We start from the raw sequence: 18,825 nt of genomic DNA, 5'->3' as shown, positions 1-18,825 counted from the left end.
CTTGCCTCTCCTCCCACAGGACCAAGTTGTTTAATGGGCCAGAGATGCAGGCAGTGGGGAACTGTTGCCCCCGCGAACACTGCGAGCCTGCGTGCTGATGTTGTCTGCCTCTTGTCCCAACTTCTTGATCCTGCCCCTTCACCACTCAGGCCCCACCTGTGTCATTCATTCCACTGCCATCCTTCACCTCTCCCTCAGCCTCACGGAGAGAACACATTTTCTAATGTCTGTATATAGTATATATACTACATAAAATATATAAATTCTATATATATAATTTATGTCTTGTTTTTCAAACAAGAATGATTAAATCTATTCATCCTACTATCCCAATAAGACTTTGCAGTGCCTTTCTGTGGGTGTCCTTGTGTCCTTGAATTGTTGGTTGCTGGGTGCTCCCCCGGGCCTCTGCCCCCAGCTACTTGGGCCCTGGTGGTTGAGGAGAGATGAGGACCCTGCTCCTCCCGCCTCCCCTTTGTCCCTCTGAGAAGTCTCCTGTTGGTCACGGGAGTTGGATACTGTCTACTCCTTTCTCTTGACCTTGGGTCCTTTGACTCACCTGGCCACCATGGCTGTGACCTCAGACCTGATGGGGTGGGCTGGGCACATAAAAACAATGTGCTCCTCAGCACAGGACAGCCTGGGAATTGGGGGATAGGGATTCAGGTCAGCTCTCAAGTTGCTTTGGGAAATGGGGCCTCTCCCTCTGAAACGTGTCCAGTCACCTCAGAACGTAGCTTGACTGCCTTGTAGCTCAGGCTAGCCAATCCCTTGCAAAGCCCTCTGGCGATTTCTTGGGAGAGGGGTATTTCCATACAACAGAAGCAGCAGGACCCTAAGCACAGCTGACTTCTCTGGCTTTTCAGAGAGTTACCTAATGTTGGGTGATGATTCTGTTTCTCCTGTTCTAGGTCCTTCTGGTAATCACAGGTCCCTTCTAGCCTATGAGATGCCTTTGTGCCAACTAGAAAAAGATTCTCTCTGCTGCACCTACCCACCATGATGAATTAGAAAACAACAGCAACAACAACAACAAAAAACAGTCCTCTGGGTGATGCTAGACCTGTGGGCACACATCTTGATAATTTCAGCCCCACTTACTTTGATGGCCGGTTGTACAAACTATACAACCATATACAGTAGCCCTGATGAGTCACTTCCTTCCAGAGCTTGGGCACAGATGCTTTTTCTCACGTTTGCAAAAGTCGTGGCTAAAGTGGTTTGGGAGAGGGCAGACAGCAGAAGCAAGAAGAGCTACAATTTTGCAGCCTGTGGAAGGAAAACCACATTCACAGAAAGATAGACAAGGTGAAAAGGCAGAGGACTTTGTACCAGATGAAGGAACAAGATAAAAACCCCAGAAAAACAATTAAATGGGGCTTCCCTGGTGGCTCAGTGGTTAAGAATCTGCCTGCCAGTGCAGGGGACACAGGTTCGATCCCTGATCCGGGAAGATCCCACATGCTGTGGAGCAAATGAGACCGTGTACCACAACTACTGAGCCTGCACTCTAGAGTTTGAAAGCCACAACTACTGAGCCCACGTGCCACAACTACTGAAGCCCACACACCTAAAGCCCGTGCTCCACAACAAGAGAAGCCACCTCAACTAGAAACCCGTGCACCACAACGAAGAGTAGCCCCTGCTCACCGCAACTAGAGAAAGCCCGCACGCAGTAATGAAGACTCAATGCATCCAAAAGTAAATAAAATAAAATACATACATTATTTTAAAAAAACAAAGTTTTCAAAACAAGTAAATGAAGTCGAGATAAGCAACCTTCCAGAAAAAGAATTCAGAGTAATGATAAGATGATCCAGGACCTCGGAAAAAGAATGGAGGCAAAGATCGAGAAGATGCAAGAAATGTTTAACAAAGACCTAGAATAATTAAAAAACAAACACATAGAAGAATTAAAAAACAAACAGATGAACAATACAATAACTGAAATCAAAAATACGCTAGAAGGAATCAATAGCAGAATAGCTGGGGCAGAAGAACAGATAAGTGACCTGGAAGACAGAATGGTGGAATTCACAGCTACAGAACTGAGTAAAGAGAAAAGAATGAAAAGAAATGAAGACAGCCTAAGAGACCTCTGGGACAACATTAAGCTCAACGACATTCACATTATAGGGGTCTCAGAAGGAGAAGAGAGAGAAAGGACACGAGAAAATATTTGAAGAGATTATAGTTGAAAAATTCCCTAATATGGGAAAGGAAATAGCCACCCAAGTCCAGGAAGCACAAAGAGTCCCAGGCAGGATAAACACAAGGAGAAACACGCCAAGACATGTAGTAATCAAATTGACAAAATTTAAAGACAAAGAAAAATTGTTGAAAGCAACACGGGAAAATGACAACATACAAGGGAACTCCCATAAGGTTAAAAGCTGATTTCTCAGCAGAAACTCTCCAAGACAGAAGAGAGCAGCACGATATATTTAAAGTGATGAAAGGGAAGGACCTACAACCAAGATTACTCTACCCGGCAAGGGTCTCATTCAGATTCGACAGAGAAATCAAAAGCTTTACAGACAAGCGAAAGCTAAGAGAATTCAGCACCACCAAATCAGCTCTACAACAAATGCTAAAGGAACTTCTCTAAGTGGGAAACAAAAAGTAAGAAAAGGACCTACAAAAACAAATCCATAACAATGAAGAAAATGGTAATAGGGACATACATATTGATAATTACCTTAAACGTGAATGGATTAAATGCTCCAACCAAAAGACGTAGCCTCGCTGAATGGAGACAAAAACAAGACCCATATATATGCTGTCTAGAAGACACCCACTTCAGACCTAGGGACACATACAGACTGAAAGTGAGGGGATGGAAAAAGATATGCCATACAAATGGAAATCAAAAGAAAGCTGGAGTAGCTATACTCATATAAGATAAAATAGACTTTAAAATAATGTTACAAGAGACAAGGAAAGACACTATGTAATGATCAAGGGATCAATCCAAGAAGAAGATATAACATTTATAAATATATATGCACCCAACATAGGAGCACCTCAATACATAAGGCAAAAGCTAACATCTATAAAAGAGGAAATCTACAGTAACACAGTAATAGTGGGGGACTTTAACACCTCACCTACACCAATGGACAGATCATCCAGAAAGAAAATTAATTAAAAAACACAAGCTTTAAATGACACAATAGACCAGATAGATTTAATTGATATTTATAGGACATTCCACCTAAAAACAGCAGATTACCTCAAGTGCACGTGGAACATTCTCCAGGATAGATCACACCTTGGGTCACAAATCAAGCCTCAGTAAATTTAAGAAAATTGAAATCATATCAAGCATCTTTTCCGACCACAACACTATGAGATTAGAAGTCAATTACGGGGGGGGGGGAACGTAAAAAACAAAAACATATGGAGGCTAAAAAATATGATACTAAATAACCAAGAAATCACTGAAGAAATCAAAGAGGAAATCGAAAAATACCTAGAGACAAAGGACAGTGAAAACACGAAGATCTAAAACCTATGGGATGCAGCAAAAGCAGTTCTAAGAGGGAAGTTTATAGCAGTAAAAGCCTACCTCAAGAAATAAAACATCTCAAATAAACAATCTAACCTTACACCTAAAGGAACTAGAGAACAAAGAACAAACAAAACCCAAAGTTAGTAGAAGAAAAGAAATCATAAAGATCAGAGCAGAAATAAATGAAATAGAAACCATGAAAACAATAGCAAAGATCAATACAACTGACAGATGGTTCTTTGAGAAGATAAACAAAATTGATAAACTTTTATCCAGACTCATCAAGAAAAAGGGAGAGGACTCAAATCAATAAAATTAGAAATGAAAAAGGAGAAGTTACAACGGACACCACAGAAATACAAAACATCCTACGAAACTACTACAAGCAACTCTACCAATAAAATGGACAGCCTGGAAGAAATAGACAAATTCTTAGAAAGGTATAACCTTCTAAGACTGAACGAGGAAGAAATAGAAAATATGAACAGACCAATCACAAGTAATGAAATTGAAACTGTGATTAAAAATCTTCCAACAAACAAAAGTCCAGGACCAGGTGTCTTCACAGGTGAATTCTATCAAACATTTGGAGAAGAGCTAAAACCCATCCTTCTCAAACTCTTCCAAAAAATTGCAGAGGAAGGAACACCCCCAAACTCAATCTATGAGGCCACCATCACCTTGATACCAAAACCAGACAAAGATACTACAAAACAAGAAAATTACAGACCAATATCACTGATGAATATAGATGCAAAAATCCTCAACAAAATGCTAGCAAACGGAGTCCAACAACACATTAAAAGGCTCATACACCATGATCAAGTGGGATTTATCCCAGGGATGCAAGGATTCTTCAATATACACAAATCAATCAATGTGATACACCATATTAACAAACTGAAAAATAAAAACCATATGATCATCTCAATAGATGCAGAAAAAGCTTTTGACAAAATTTAACACCCACTTATGATAAAAAACTCTGCAGAAAGTGGGCATAGAGGGAACTTACCTCAACATAATAGAGGCCGTATACGACAAGCCCACAGCAAACATCATTCTCAATGGTGAAAAACTGAAAGCATTTCCTCTAAGATCAGGAGTAAGACAAGGATGTCCACTCTCACCACTATTATTCAACATAGTTTTGGAAGCCCTAGCCATGGCAATCAGAGAAGAAAAATAAATAAAAGGAATCCAAATTGGAAAAGTAGAAGTAAAACTGTCACTGCTTGCAGATGACATGATACTATACATAGAGAATCCTAAAGATGCCACCAGAAAACTACTAGAGCTAATCAATGAATTTGGTAAAGTTGCAGGATACAAAATTAATGCACAGAAATCTATTGCATTCCTATACACTAACAATGAAAGAGCAGAAAGAGAAATTAAGGAAACAATCCCATTCACTACTGCAACAAAAAGAATAAAATACCTAGGATTAAACCTACCTAAGGAGGTAAAAGACCTGTACTCAGAAAACTATGACACTGATGAAAGAAATCAAAGATGACACAAAGAGATGGAGAGATATACCATGTTCTTGGATTGGAAGAATCAATATTGTGAAAATGACTATACAACCCAAAGCTATCTACAGATTCAATGCAATGCCTATCAAATTACCAGTGACATTTTTTACAGAACTAGAAGAAAAAATCTTAAAATTTGTATGGAGACACAAAAGACCCCGAATAGCCAAAGCAATCTTGAGGGGAAAAAAACAGAGCTGGAGGAATCAGACTCCCTGACTTCAGACTATACTACAAAGCTACAGTAATCAAGACACTATGGTACTGGTACAGAAACAGAAATATAGATCCATGGAACAGGATAGAAAGCCCAGAGATAAACCCACACACCTATAGTCAACTAATCTATGACAAAGGAGGCAAGGCTATACAGTGGAGAAAAGACAGTCTCTTCAATAAGTGGTGCTGGGGAAACTGGACAGCTACATGTAAAAGAATGAAATTAGAACACTCCCTAACACCATACACAAGAATAAACTCAAAATGGATTAGAGACCTAAATGTAAGACCGGAGACTATAAAACAATTAGAGGAAAATATAGGCAGAGCACTCCATGACATAAATCACAGCAAGATCCTTTTTGACCCACCTCCTAGAGAAATGGAAATAAAAACAAAAATAAACAAATGGGATCTAATGAAACTTAAAAGCTTTTGCAAAGCAAAGGAAACTACAAGCAAGACGAAAAGACAACCCTCAGAACAGGAGAAAGTATTTGCAAACGAATCAGTGGACAAAGGATTAATCTCCAAAATATACAAACAGCTCATGCAGGTCAACATTAAAAAAGCAAACAACCCAATCCAAAAATGGGCAGAAGACCTAAATAGGCATTTCTCCAAAGAAGACATACAGATGGCTAACAAACACATGAAAAGATGCTCAACATCACTATTAGAGAAATGCAAATCAAAATTACAATGAGGTATCACCTCACACCAGTTAGAATGGGCATTGTCAGAAAATCTGCAAACAACTAGTGCTGTGGAGAAAAGGGAACCCTCTTGCACTGTTGGTGGCAATGTAAATTGATACAGCCACTATGGAGAACAGTATGGAGGTTCCTTAAAAAACTAAAGATAGAATTACAATATGAGCCAGCAATCCCACTACTGGACATATACCCTGAGAAAACCATAATTCAAAAAGAGTCATGTACCACAATGTTCATTGCAGCTCTATTTACAATAGCCAGCACATGGAAGCAAACTAAGTGTCCATCAACAGATGAATGGATAAAGATGTGGCACATATATACAATGGAATATTACTCAGCCATAAAAAGGAACGAAATTGGGTCATTTGTAGAGACATGGATGGATCTAGAGACTGTCATACAGAGTGAAGTAAGTCAGAAAGAGAAAAACAAATACCATATATTAATGCATATATAAAAATGGTACAGATGAACCGGTTTGTAGGGCAGAAATAGAGACACAGATGTAGAGAACAAACGTATGGACACCAAGGGGGGAAGGGGGTGGTGGTGGTGGGATGTAATGGAAGATTGGGATTGACATATGTACACTAATATGTATAAAATAGATAACTAATAAGAACCTGGTATATAAAAAATGAATAAAATAAAATTCAAAAATTCAAAAAATTAAAAATAAATATAAATAAATAAAATTTAAAAATAAAATAAGTAAATATAGTGGTTTGAAAGCCAAGCATGGAGGAGGAGCCAGAGACAACACAGTCAGACTGGGAGCTGCCCATCAGGGATGCTGCCTGCGAGGGCTACTGTCCCACAACATCACGTTGGGACTCAGGAAGTTGGTTCCAGTGTAAAGTGAGGCCTGCCACCACTCAAAATGACCTGACTGGACAGTGCAGAAACTTGGGCTCCTGAACTAGACTGGTGACTCCTTATGGTCAGAAAGCATTCTTATTTGGTTTTATACTCTGGGTACCCACCCACCCGGTACCCACCCGGCACATAGTAGTTCTTCAATAAGTATTTGTTGAATGCATGATTGTTGAATGAGATGACTGCCGTGAGTGAGTCCTCCCAGACCTCTGTCCCTCGTGAAAAGGCTACGTGACTAATGTACCCTTAGACTAATGACTAATCCAGGTCAGTGCAGTTGGACGAGGCCAGGCAACTTGGCATCCTCCTATCAAAGATGAGGAGTCAGGTCCATCACCCAGTGTCCCACGGACTCAGCTGAGTTTCACCGACTACTTTCCAAAAGCTTTGCCAACTCCCCTGAGGTGATCGATGTGCTCCTTTTCTGTGCTCCCAGGGCCTTTCTCTGCAGAGCTGGGAGCCCTGAGTGGGGGCTGGCAGGGACATCTTTCCCACCAGCATCTTGCTCACCAGCTTTGGCCTGAGCCGTAGCCTGAAGCTGATGCTCTCCAGCCATCCGGTACCTGACACAAGTCCCCAGAGCCTGACTCCTGCCTTTCCAACTTCAGTCCATTCAAGGAAAATGTGTTCATGCTATTGGTGTGGGCCCAGGATGTCTGTGGTGCTGGAACAGTCACATTTTTTCCAAGGTGCTGTCAAGGCACTGTGGATAATAGGCAATTTCATCAACAGTGATTTGAAAGGACCTGCCTCAGCCAGAGCTTTACTGCCAAAGGGGTGGGTAAGGATCAACTGCCAGCACTGGGAAGAAGCATGAATTTAGCATGTCTTAGGATCAAGTTCCTCCAAACAGCCACTAGGATGGCAGTAATAGCTCCACCACTTAGCAATGAGCTCAGTTTGAGCTTCCCTGCCCTCCTGTCTGTGATGTCCGTCCTTCTGCATGTTGACCCCTCATTCCTATGTTCACTGCTTTGGCTGAAAAGAATATGCGGCTGTAGTAGGTTGGGAGCCTTCCATAACACAGAAAACCTGACTGCTGCCCTTAAATGTGCACAAACAACTGTATACGAGCACTTACCCTATGCCAGGCACTGTGTTAAGTACTTTACATGCACAATCTCACTTTTTAAAAATTTATTTAATTTATTTTTATTTTTGACTGTGTTGGGTCTTCACTGCTGCGTGTGGGTTTTCTTTCGTTGCAGTGAGCGGGGGCTACTCTTCATTGCGGTGTGTGGGCTTTTCACTGTGGTGGCTTCTCGTTGCAGAGCACGGGCTCTAGGCACGTGGGCTTCAGTAGTTGTGGCACATGGGCTCAGTAGTTGTGGCTCACGTGCTCTAGAGTGCAGGCTCAGTAGTTGTGGTGCACGGGCTTTGTTGCTCCGCTGCATATGGGATCCTCCCGGACCAGAGCTCGAACCCGTGTCCCTTGCGTTGGCAGGTGGATTCTTAACCATTGCACCACCAGGGAAGCCCACAATCTCATTTTTTAAAAGTTTTATTTATTCTTTTCTTTGGTGGTGGGGGCGTGCCGAGAGGCTTGCAGGATCTTAGTTCCTCGACCAGGGATTTAACCTGTGCCCTCAGCAGTAAAAAGAGTCCTAATCACTGGATTGCCAGGGAATTCCCCCACGATCTCATTTAATCTCCTTAACAATCCTTTGAGAGAGATACTATGAGCATATCCACTTAGGAGAAAGCTGAAGCCTAGAGAGGTTAACTCACTATCCTGAGGTCACACAGCTGGTAAGCGGTAAGCCAGTTGGTTTCCAAGCCCAGCCCAAGCTTTCACCTGCTACCCTGCAGTACTCAGCCCAGCACCGCCTCTGAAGCCCTTCCCCTGAAAACAGAGGTATGGATGCAGCCACACTCATCAGAGGATAACCTGTAACAGTTGCTCAGGGTACAGGCAGCGTGTAGGTAACCAGACATTGGTAACGTTGGGGTGTGAGCTGTGGGATATTGCAAGCCCACATGCCTCTCGGAACCAGGGGGTGGAGTGGTATCTGTGCATGAAAATTTGTGGGTAGAGCAGCTGTGTCCAAAAAGGCACCATCAAAATGAGGGTAACCCCCTGTGTTCCTCAAATAGGGGTCTGAGCTCCCAAGGCTGTGACCCATACACCTTATGCATTTGCATTTTTCTGAAAGATTTTGGAGGCAAATATCACACAAATGATATCTTCAATGTTTTTATGTCAAGATATGGAGAGGGATGCAGAAGTTGCACACCCTGTAAAGAAAACATATCATTTCAAAGACACTTGAGACTTGTGCCTGATACTTCTGGCTTCATTCCCATGTCCACCTTCTCAGCATCCAGATTCACTCTCCTCTACCCCAGAGATGCTTTGGTGGAAATGCTGGACACACTCAGGATCCATCAGATGAACTAACTAGTGGTGTGGGCCCCAAGGGGAGGACATCTAGGACTGGCCTATTTCCATGGATCTGGGCACAGGTGGGGGTCAGGCACTTCTTTGGGGATGAGAGACCTGGCATGACAGGGTGCCAGGAAGGAGATGGGGCAGCTTTATCAAAACCTCCTTCTCAGTCCCAGTGTTGCCTCTTATACACTTTAGCACAGGGACAGCTCCAGGCACAGACTGAGGGGAGCCAGATTCTGTGCCGGCCGAGATTTACGCATCTGTAATGAGCAAGCAGAGCAGGGAGGCCATGTGGGCTAAGGTGAGCGCTTCCCCCTAGAATCGGCTTGGTTCTATCTTCAGCCCAGCCGCTGACTTGCCATATGATGGGATACAAGTCATTTCACCTGTTTGGGTCTCTTCTCTAAAATGAAGATGGCTGAGTCTTCATTCAGCCTCTCTCTGAGGCTCAGAGGATTAATGACATGGTGCTGAATAAAACAGCTATAAAAATCCCAAATCCTGGGCTTCCCTGGTGGCGCAGTGGTTGAGAGTCCGCCTGCCGACGCAGGGGACGCAGGTTCGTGACCCGGTCCAGGAGGACCCCACATGCCGCGGAGCGGCTGGGCCCGTGAGCCATGGCCACTGAGCCTGTGCGTCCGGAGCCTGTGCTCCGCAATGGGAGAGACCACAGCAGTGAGGCCCACGTACCGCAAAAGAAAAAAAAATCCCAAATCCTAGCCTTATGAGCTTAACAGATACAAATCGAACTGTCCCATTTGCAGCTGGTCCACAGAAACTAATTAAGCTTGCACCAAGATCCTAGCACTAGAAAACTGGGTGTCTGTTTCCTTCAACTATCCATTATTTTCCGTCAAAACCACCTCCCCCTAAAAAAGGCATATATGAGGCATCCTCCCTCTTGGGCCTTTCTTTTGAAATTGGGAAGCCTACCTGCTACGTTAGTAGAGACCCACGTCCTGGGGTGGACACAGTCAGGCAGACCCAAGGCTCTTCTTGGCCTTTGGCCAATGTCCCAGCTTGTTTCTCTGACACCCTCCTCTTCTCTCTTCATTCTCATCCTCTTCACTAGAAGCAGCTATAATTCAAGGAGGCTTGAACTTCTCTCTCTTTTTTTTTTTCATCATTTAGGCTTAGGTCACAGGAAACGGCTTTCAACTCCAAACTCTTAGCCAGCTTCCTGGTGACAGCTTCGAATTCTAGCTACTGTGCCCAGTGTTTAGTTCCCATGCATTCACTCCCACCCTAGCGGTTTGCCAACCTATGGCAGCATGCCAACGGCAGCAGGAGAAACGATTTTTGAAAACCCATGGTGGGGGGCAGGTGTAGTTCAGTTCTCAGATCATGGCAAGGTGGCTTAGAAGGCAAAGCTGGCTTCAATTCCCACCTCCTGGTTCCTTCCCTACCCCCTGTTCTCGCCAGGATGTCCTGGGCCCTCAAGCATTCTTCTGGCTTCTCAATGCCCTACATGGTAATAACCCTCTAGGCCTGTTCTCCCTTCAAAATGACCTCTTCCTCCTTTTCCTCTCCCCAAGTAAAAACTGGTATTATAGGCATATGTTTGGTTTCGAGCCATCCGATTAACACACAGAGCAATTTATGCTGTGCCTCAGGGCTTCCTACAAAGTTAGATTTAGTCACATCCAATGCAGGACGCAATGTATCTGATATTTTAATTGGTATGCATGCCTGTGACCTTGGTAACGTGGCTGCTGGAAATCCCTTCTCTCAGTTATGGGATTATGCCAGTGGGGAGTGTCTAAACCATCAAGGTAAACAGTGTTCTCTTTGCCTTCTCTAGAACCCTAATCACTCAATCCCTCAGCCTGCCCACTTGTAAACTCAGAAACCCACGTGTCTCTTCCTACCTCATATAAAAAATAATTTTTTTTGGCCAAGCCACAAAGCATACAGGATCTCAGTTCCCCAACCAGGGATCAAAGCCATGCCCCCTGCAGTGGAAGTGCAGAATCCTAATCACTGGTCTGCCAGGGAATTCCCCTCATTTACATTTGAAGATAAATCTGCAGTATGGGCAAGCTGTTTTGCAGTTTCTTGGAGGTAACTACAATTCCTGCTTCCTAGTACAGTTTATAGGAAAAAAGGGGGAAAAATGCTATATGGCAGTGGCATGACTCTTGGCCCCCAAGGACAGGGGGAATTGCTAGGAAGGCGAGGCAAAGACAAGCATTCCTGCCCCTTTGCTAACCCGGTACAGCAGGCATGTATGCCTCCAGGGACCTGGAAAAATTCAAAGAGCCAAGTAGAAAATGGACAGATGTTCACCCTGCTGAACAATGGAAGAGGCTTTGATCTGACTTGCAGTTTCTGCAGCCCTGAGCCCACACTAGCTTGGCTGTGTTAACAGAGCTGCAGTAGGTGCCAGGAGATTTTGGTTCTACTTGCAGCTCTTCCAAGAACTAGCTGTGTGACCTTGGGCATTCACTTCCCTTCTCTGAGTATCAGTGTCTTGCCATATAAAAGGAGTGGGTTGAACTAGAGGGCCTTTTAGCTTTAAAAAAGCACACTTTCTCTACATTAAACATTTTTTGGACAAAGGCAAGTACTTCTAGTATCACCCAAACACTCCTCAGATCAGTAATTAAACTGGGAGAACTCTCTAACTCATAAAAGTTAAGCACCAGAACAGACCACAGAGCCTGCTTGGCCCTGATGCTTTCATCTAATTCCCTTCTGTCAAGGGGGGCTGAAATCTCCCATCTCTTTTAAATCCCCAGATGATTCTAACTCACTGGGATACTGAACTTGTACAATAAAGCCTATATTCACAGGAAACCAACTCACAGGAACCCTAGGAGAGTGAAATGCATCTAAAGGGTCCAGGCAAATCCTAAGGTAAGGGCATCCCTGGTGGCGCAGTGGTTGAGAATCCGCCTGCCGATGCGGGGGACATGGGTTCGTGCCCCAGTCCGGGAAGATCCCACATGCCGTGGAGCGGCTGGGCCCGTGAGCCATGGCTGCTGGGCCTGCGCGTCCAGACCCTGTGCTCTGCAACAGAAGAGGCCACAACAGTGAGAGGCCCGCATACCACACACACACACACACAAATTCCTAAGGTAAAACAGCAAACTTTGTTTTATGAGATAAATCTTCTGGAACAGGGCTGCTTTTAAGAGACTCTTGTTGGGAATTCCCTGGTGGTCCAGTGGTTAGGACTCTGCATTCTCACTCCCAAGGGCCTTGGTCAGGGAACTAAAAATCCCACAAGCCACGCCACCCAGCACACACACACACAAAAGATACACGTTTGTTAATAAAACCATGATTTACATGTATGCCCTTTGCTCTTTCAAAGGACTCCTAAAGTGAATCCTTTTGAAAAGCCATTAATACTCACCTCCTAATATATCTTCGGTGTCAATCCAGGTTTTCAGTTCAAATCCTTAAGCGTTTAAAATACATCTAAGGGGGCTTCCCTGGTGGCTCAGTGGTTGAGAATCCGCCTGTCGATGCAGGGGACACGGGTTCGTGCCCCGGTCCGGGAAGATCCCACATGCCGCAGAGCGGCTGGGCCCGTGAGCCATGGCCGCTGAGCCTGCGCGTCCGGAGCTTGTGCTCCGCAACACGAGAGGCCACAACAGTGAGAGGCCCACGTACAGCAAAAACAAAGAAACAAACAAACAAAAAAACAAACATCCAAGGGGACTTCCCTGGTGTCACAGTGGTTAAGACTCTGAGCTCCCAATTCAGGGGGCCAGGGTTCAATCCCTGGTCAGGGAACTAGATTCCACATGCGTGCCGCAACTAAGAGTTTACATGCCACAACTAAGGAGCCCACATGCCGCAACTAAGACCCAGCACAACCAAAAATAAATAAATACATATTTTTAAAAAGTAAAATAAAATAAAACGCATCCAGGGACTTCCCTGGCAGTCCAGTGGTTAAGACTTCACCTTCCAATGCAAGGGGTGTGGGTTCGATCCTTGGTCAGGGAGTTAAGATCCCACATGCCTTGTGGCAAAAAAAAAAAAAAAAAAAAAAAAAACACATAAAACAGAAGCAATATTGTAATGAATTCAATAAAGACTTTAAAAATGGTCCACATCAAAAAAAAAAACCTTTAAAAAAACTCCCACAAGTTAAAAAAATAAAAATAAAATAAAATGCATCTACTCTGAGGGTCTGTGCTAGAGGCTGTGGGAAATGCAGGGTCTCTGGCTTCAAAGAGCTTGCATGCTTGCTGAAGACACAGAGAACATAAGTTTGGGAGTTCAGGGCCTAATGGAAGGTCTGACTCCTGAGAGCTGGTGCCCTCAGCGTGGGCTGCAGCACACTGGGCTGTCTCTACAGATGTGATGTGCTTTCTGGTGGCCTGAAAGCCCTCTGATGTGCTTACAAAAGAGAGACGCCCACCTGCCATCAATTTGGCATTGAATTAGCAGTTGGCTGAAGATTCGAAGGTGAGGGTATGAACAATGACAGGCCACACTGGCCTCGAGAGAGGGAAAAATCTGAACATAGGCAGTAGACAGAAAAGAGAAAATGTCTTGAAAGAAATGCTAATACCCAAAAGGAGCAGGAGAGGTTGCTTGAAGATAAGGAGGTCCAGCTAGTCAAAGGTGACGCTAGAAGGAGCCTTGCGTGAACTTCCCTGGTGGTCCGGTGGTTAAGAGTCCCCGCTTCCCCTGCAGGGGGCGAGGGTTCAGTCCCTGGTCGGGGAAGATCCCACAAGCCTGCGTGCTGGAAAGGAAGTGGCAGGCCCAGGAAAGAGAGATTCTGCTGCAACTCCTTCCTTCTAGCCCTACAGGGGGAATTCTTTCTCTCTGCCTGCTTTTAAAGTAGTCATTTATGAGACTGTAAAGCTTCTCAAAGAAAAGGTCGTGTTTTATTCATTCCTGTAATCCAAAGGCTGAGCACTGTTATTTTGCCCATAGTTGCTGCCGAAGAAATACCTGCAGAAGTGACTGATTGAATAAATGGATGAATTTAGACCCTCCTATAATGCCTAGAATCTCAGAAGGAAGCAAAGCCATACCTGCCCTATGTGGGGAGGGGAAGGGAGGGGGTCCTTCCAAGGAGGTGGGTGTTTACAAAATTCTCCCAGTGGTCTGAGCTTTGGAGTTAGTTGGAAATGTGAAATATGGACAAGAGGGCATTCCTCAGCCTTTTCTAGAACAAAATAGTCTGTGCTTCTCCTCCTCCCTTCCTCTCCAATTTGGGGATCAGGATTCCAGCCCTCTACCTTCAGCACCTGGAAACTGGTATTCAAAGATCTCCACAATCTGGTTTTGTATAGGTCAGGGTCAACCAGAGAAAAAGACCCAGTAGGAAGTGTATATTAAGGGATGTCTTGTAAGGAATTGGCTTATACCTTTGTGGGGCTGGCTCAGCAAGTCTGAAATCTGTGGGCAGGCCATCAGGAAGGGCAGGCTGCAATTCCTTTTTCCTCAGAAAAACTGCAGTTCTTCTCTGAAGACCTTTCAACTGATTGAATCAGACCCACCCAAACTGTCTAAGAAAATCTCCTCTACTTAAAGACAACCATTAGGAATATTAATCACATCTACAAAATACCGGGACTTCCCTGGTGGTCCAGTGGTTAGAAATCCACCTTCCAACGCAGGTTCGATCTGTGGTAAGGGAACTAAGATCCCACTTGCCTCGAGGCAAACATAAGCCCACGCACCGCAACTACTGAGTGTGCTGTAGAGCCCATGTGCCTCAACTAGAGAAGCCATAATGAAGACCCAGCACAGCCAAATTTTTTTAAAAAGTACCTTCACAGCCACCCCCAGATTAGTGTTTGATTCAGGAAATGGGACCACAGCCTAGATAAGCTGATACATAAAACTGACCATCATAGGCTTCTAGTTGCCTTTCTTGCCTCAGCTCCCAACACACCTTCCCTCGCCTCACCCCACCCCACTTGTGCATTCGCCTCTGCCCCAGGGCCTTTGATAAACCTGAGTCAGGAAGGGGGCAGGGCACAACCTTTAAAAGAAAGACATAGCCATTGAGGACACAACATAAACTGGTTAGAACCAACTAGGCCCAAGATGGTGGAAGATTCGACTTCCACTAGAAGTTGAACCTCATTATATGCTCATTGTAATATGTCAGCATGCTAAATGACACACCCAGGAATTCCCTGGCGGTCCAGTGTTTAGGACTCCACGTTTCCATTGCAAGGGGCACGGTTCAATCCCTGGTTGGGGAAGTAAGATCCTGCATGATCCCTCATGCCCTGCAGCGCAGCCAAAAAAAAAAAAAAAAAAAAAAAAAGAGAGAGAGACACACTCACCAGCGCCATGACAGTTCAGGGGCTAACCATAAAAGACCAAAATGTGGGCGGTGACCCAATTCCTGGAAATCTCCACCCCTTCCCCAAAATAGTTGGAATGATCCTCCCATCCATTAGCCTATAAATTACCCAGCCCATAAAACTAACCACCCCATATTTCAGTGCCCACACTCTGTCTGTCAAGTATGTTTCTTCCAAGGCCGCTCTCACTTTTCTGAGATGGGCTGCATTCTGTCAATGTGTAGCTCTCTAAATAAGCCTGCTTTCACTTTACTATGGCTTGAATTCTTTCCTGCGCAAGGCCAAGAACCCACACTTGGCAGCTCGTCCAAGGGATTCACCTGAGACCTGGGACATGACCATCCTTTTGCACGCCTTCTTTCTCTGCAACAACCCTCTTCCCAAGGTTGCAATCCTTGGTCTTAGGAGGCCCATTTCCTGCAAGACCCTTCCCACATCCTCTCAGTTTGATTGCATTTCTCATACCCCACCCCCCATACTTAACCTTATTTCTGTAACTATCTGTCTTGCCTGTAAGGGGGAAAGGATTGTGTACTGTTCATTCTCTGTATACCCACCCTCCAGAGGGCCTGGCATATAGAAAGATCTCAGCACATTTCTTTTTTAATAAATTTTTTTTTTTTTTGGCTGCACCTCGCGGCATGTGGGATCCTAGTTCCCTGACCAGGGATCGAACCCGAACCCCCTGCAGTGGAAGCATGGAGTCTTAATCACTGGACCACCAGGGAAGTCCCACATTTCTTTTTTAAAATAAATTTATTTAATTTATTTATTTTTGGCTGCGTTGGGTCTTCATTGCTGCGTGTGGGCTTTCTCTAGTTGTGGCGAGCGGGGGCTACTCTTCCTTGCGGTGCACGGGCTTCTCATTGCAGTGGCTTCTCTTGTTGTGGAGCATGGGCTCTAGGCGCGTGGGCTTCAGTAATTGTGGCATGCGGGCCCTAGAGCGCAGGCTCAGTAGTTGTGGTGCACAGGCTTAGTTGCTCCGCGGCATGTGGGATCTTCCGGACCAGGGTTCGAACCTGTATCCCCTGCATTGGCAGGCAGGTTCTTAACCACTGCGCCACCAGGGAAGTCCCACAGCACATTTCTTTTGAATGATATCAAACTTACAGAACCCATCATTATTTACATATAACTCAGCATACTCTTTTCAAAACCTCTCATCTTAGGATCCTTATGCCAGCCTCACACACATTGTTCCTATTCTGATGGCCTAATTTGTCCACGTTCATCCATCCCTAAAGGTCTGAGGACATTTTTTTTCCTAGATGACCTTAACTCAAGTCTCCTTTAAACTTTCTCCGCAAGACTACCTTACCTTAGATATGGACTAAGACATCCATCCCCCATGCCCTAACATTGTTTACCTTTCTAGACAGAGACAAAAGGAACAAAGACAACAGCATTTTTCCCACATACATTTATATTCTGGAATTCTCTGATTAGATTACTTAGTTTTTGCCCTAATGGGATTATTAGTTTTAATCTAATGAGCGCAGGGCTCTTTGATCATTTATAGGGAGAGAAGGTCCCTTGTGTTCATAAAGTTCTCAAAGGGGTTCATGATTTCCAGACGGTTGAGATTCACATCTCTCATCCCTCTTCTTAAACCCTACAGCTACTGGCCCCATTAAGGACATTACTAACTTACCCTCCCAACCTGATTTTCCCGCCTCCAATCTCTTCCCTATTATTAATTCACACAGTTAAATTTACCAAAAGCACAATTATGATCATGTCATTCCCTTACTCCAGAATAGTCAGTGGCTTCCCACCATGGGCAGAATAAAATCTCAACATGGTACCTGATACTCCAGCCAAAGCAGACTACTTCCCTTTCCTCAAAACCTCTACTTCTTCACCTTTGCTTCCTGCCAGGGGAGAACCACCTTATGCCAATCATTGCCTGTTGTCAAAAAAATTAATCGATCTAAGAAAGAAATGGAAAATTTTATTCAAACCAACCTGAGGATTATAATGTGGGAGACAATATTTCACAAAGCTGTGAGGACTGTTCGGCCCGTTAAAGGTCAAAGCACAGTTATATATAAGTTTTTGAGACATAGGGTTATACATCAAATCATATACTGACAGTTTACATAATCCTGATCTGTGCATACAAAGTGAGTAGTGGGTCATGGTGACCTCTTACAAGATTGAGAAGGAAGGTTATTTCCTAGGGAGGTCTGGTTAGTGCAGATACACAATACACACTAAAGGGGAGGGAGGAGGCCCAAACGGGCAGAGAAACATTTTGTCTTGCCACAATATATGAATTGTATTTCATCACTGTCAAAACCCTGCCCATCCTTCAAGGCCTAGCTCATGTGCTTCCACTGCCAGAAATACCTCCAGGTTGTCTGGACAGGATGTCCAATACTGCCAGGATGTCCCAGGCAGAGGTGAGATTTTTTACTGCTGAGTCTGCATATGACTTTGTTTGGGTCGGATGTCTAGTTGTACCTCTAAAAGCCCTTTTTCCTCTGCATCCTGAGTACAGGGCCACCTAACAAGACATTTCTTGGTCTTTCCTGCAGGTAGGTGTGACTTGCAACTAAGCTCTTGACACGTGACTAAGCTCATTCCAAAGGGATGTGATGGAAAATGAAATGAGCAAATTCCACGTGATTTGTTTAAAATGAAATCCCTTGCGTCTTCTCTTTCCTCCTTCCCATAGGCTGGAACATGGATGTGCTTATGACCTAGCATGGAGCAGAATTGTCCCATTGGCCTGGGAGCATGCTATGCAAGAGAGAAATAATCTGTGTTATTTGAGCCACTGTGTTTTAGGGTCTGTGTTACAGCAGCTTACCCTTTACTCAAACACAGGGTTCTCTAGGGTAGTGTATTAAATTGTGCCATGTCTTATAAATATTTGTATAAATGTCTCATCTCGGAAGCCATCTCCTAATTGGTCTCTCTACTTCTTATCTTGCTGCTTATGTTCTATTCCTTTTAAGAGAGCAGTCAGATCATATCATTCTTTCGTAAATATCCTTCCTCAGTAATAGCAAAAAGCCTTAAAATGACCTACAAGGTCCTACATGGTTGGCACCTTCCCACCAATTGCTCTTAGTTCACTGATCTTATTTTTTCTTACTGGTGTACTCTACCCCTTCGGCCCCAACACTCACTCTGCACCAGACACATCAACCTCCTTACTATTCCCCAAACAAGTTAGATGCACTCCTGTCCTAGGGTTTTTGCTGTGCCCTCTGCTTGTTCCAGATATCAACATGGCTCATTCCTTTAACTCCTTGAGGTCTTTGATCAAATGTCAACTTCCCGG

Source organism: Kogia breviceps, chromosome X (assembly GCF_026419965.1).
Source record: "Kogia breviceps isolate mKogBre1 chromosome X, mKogBre1 haplotype 1, whole genome shotgun sequence".
In the NCBI taxonomy this organism is placed as follows: Eukaryota; Metazoa; Chordata; class Mammalia; order Artiodactyla; family Physeteridae; genus Kogia; species Kogia breviceps.
The sequence above is the reverse complement of the archived record's forward strand: the minus strand, read 5'-3'. Positions refer to the sequence as shown.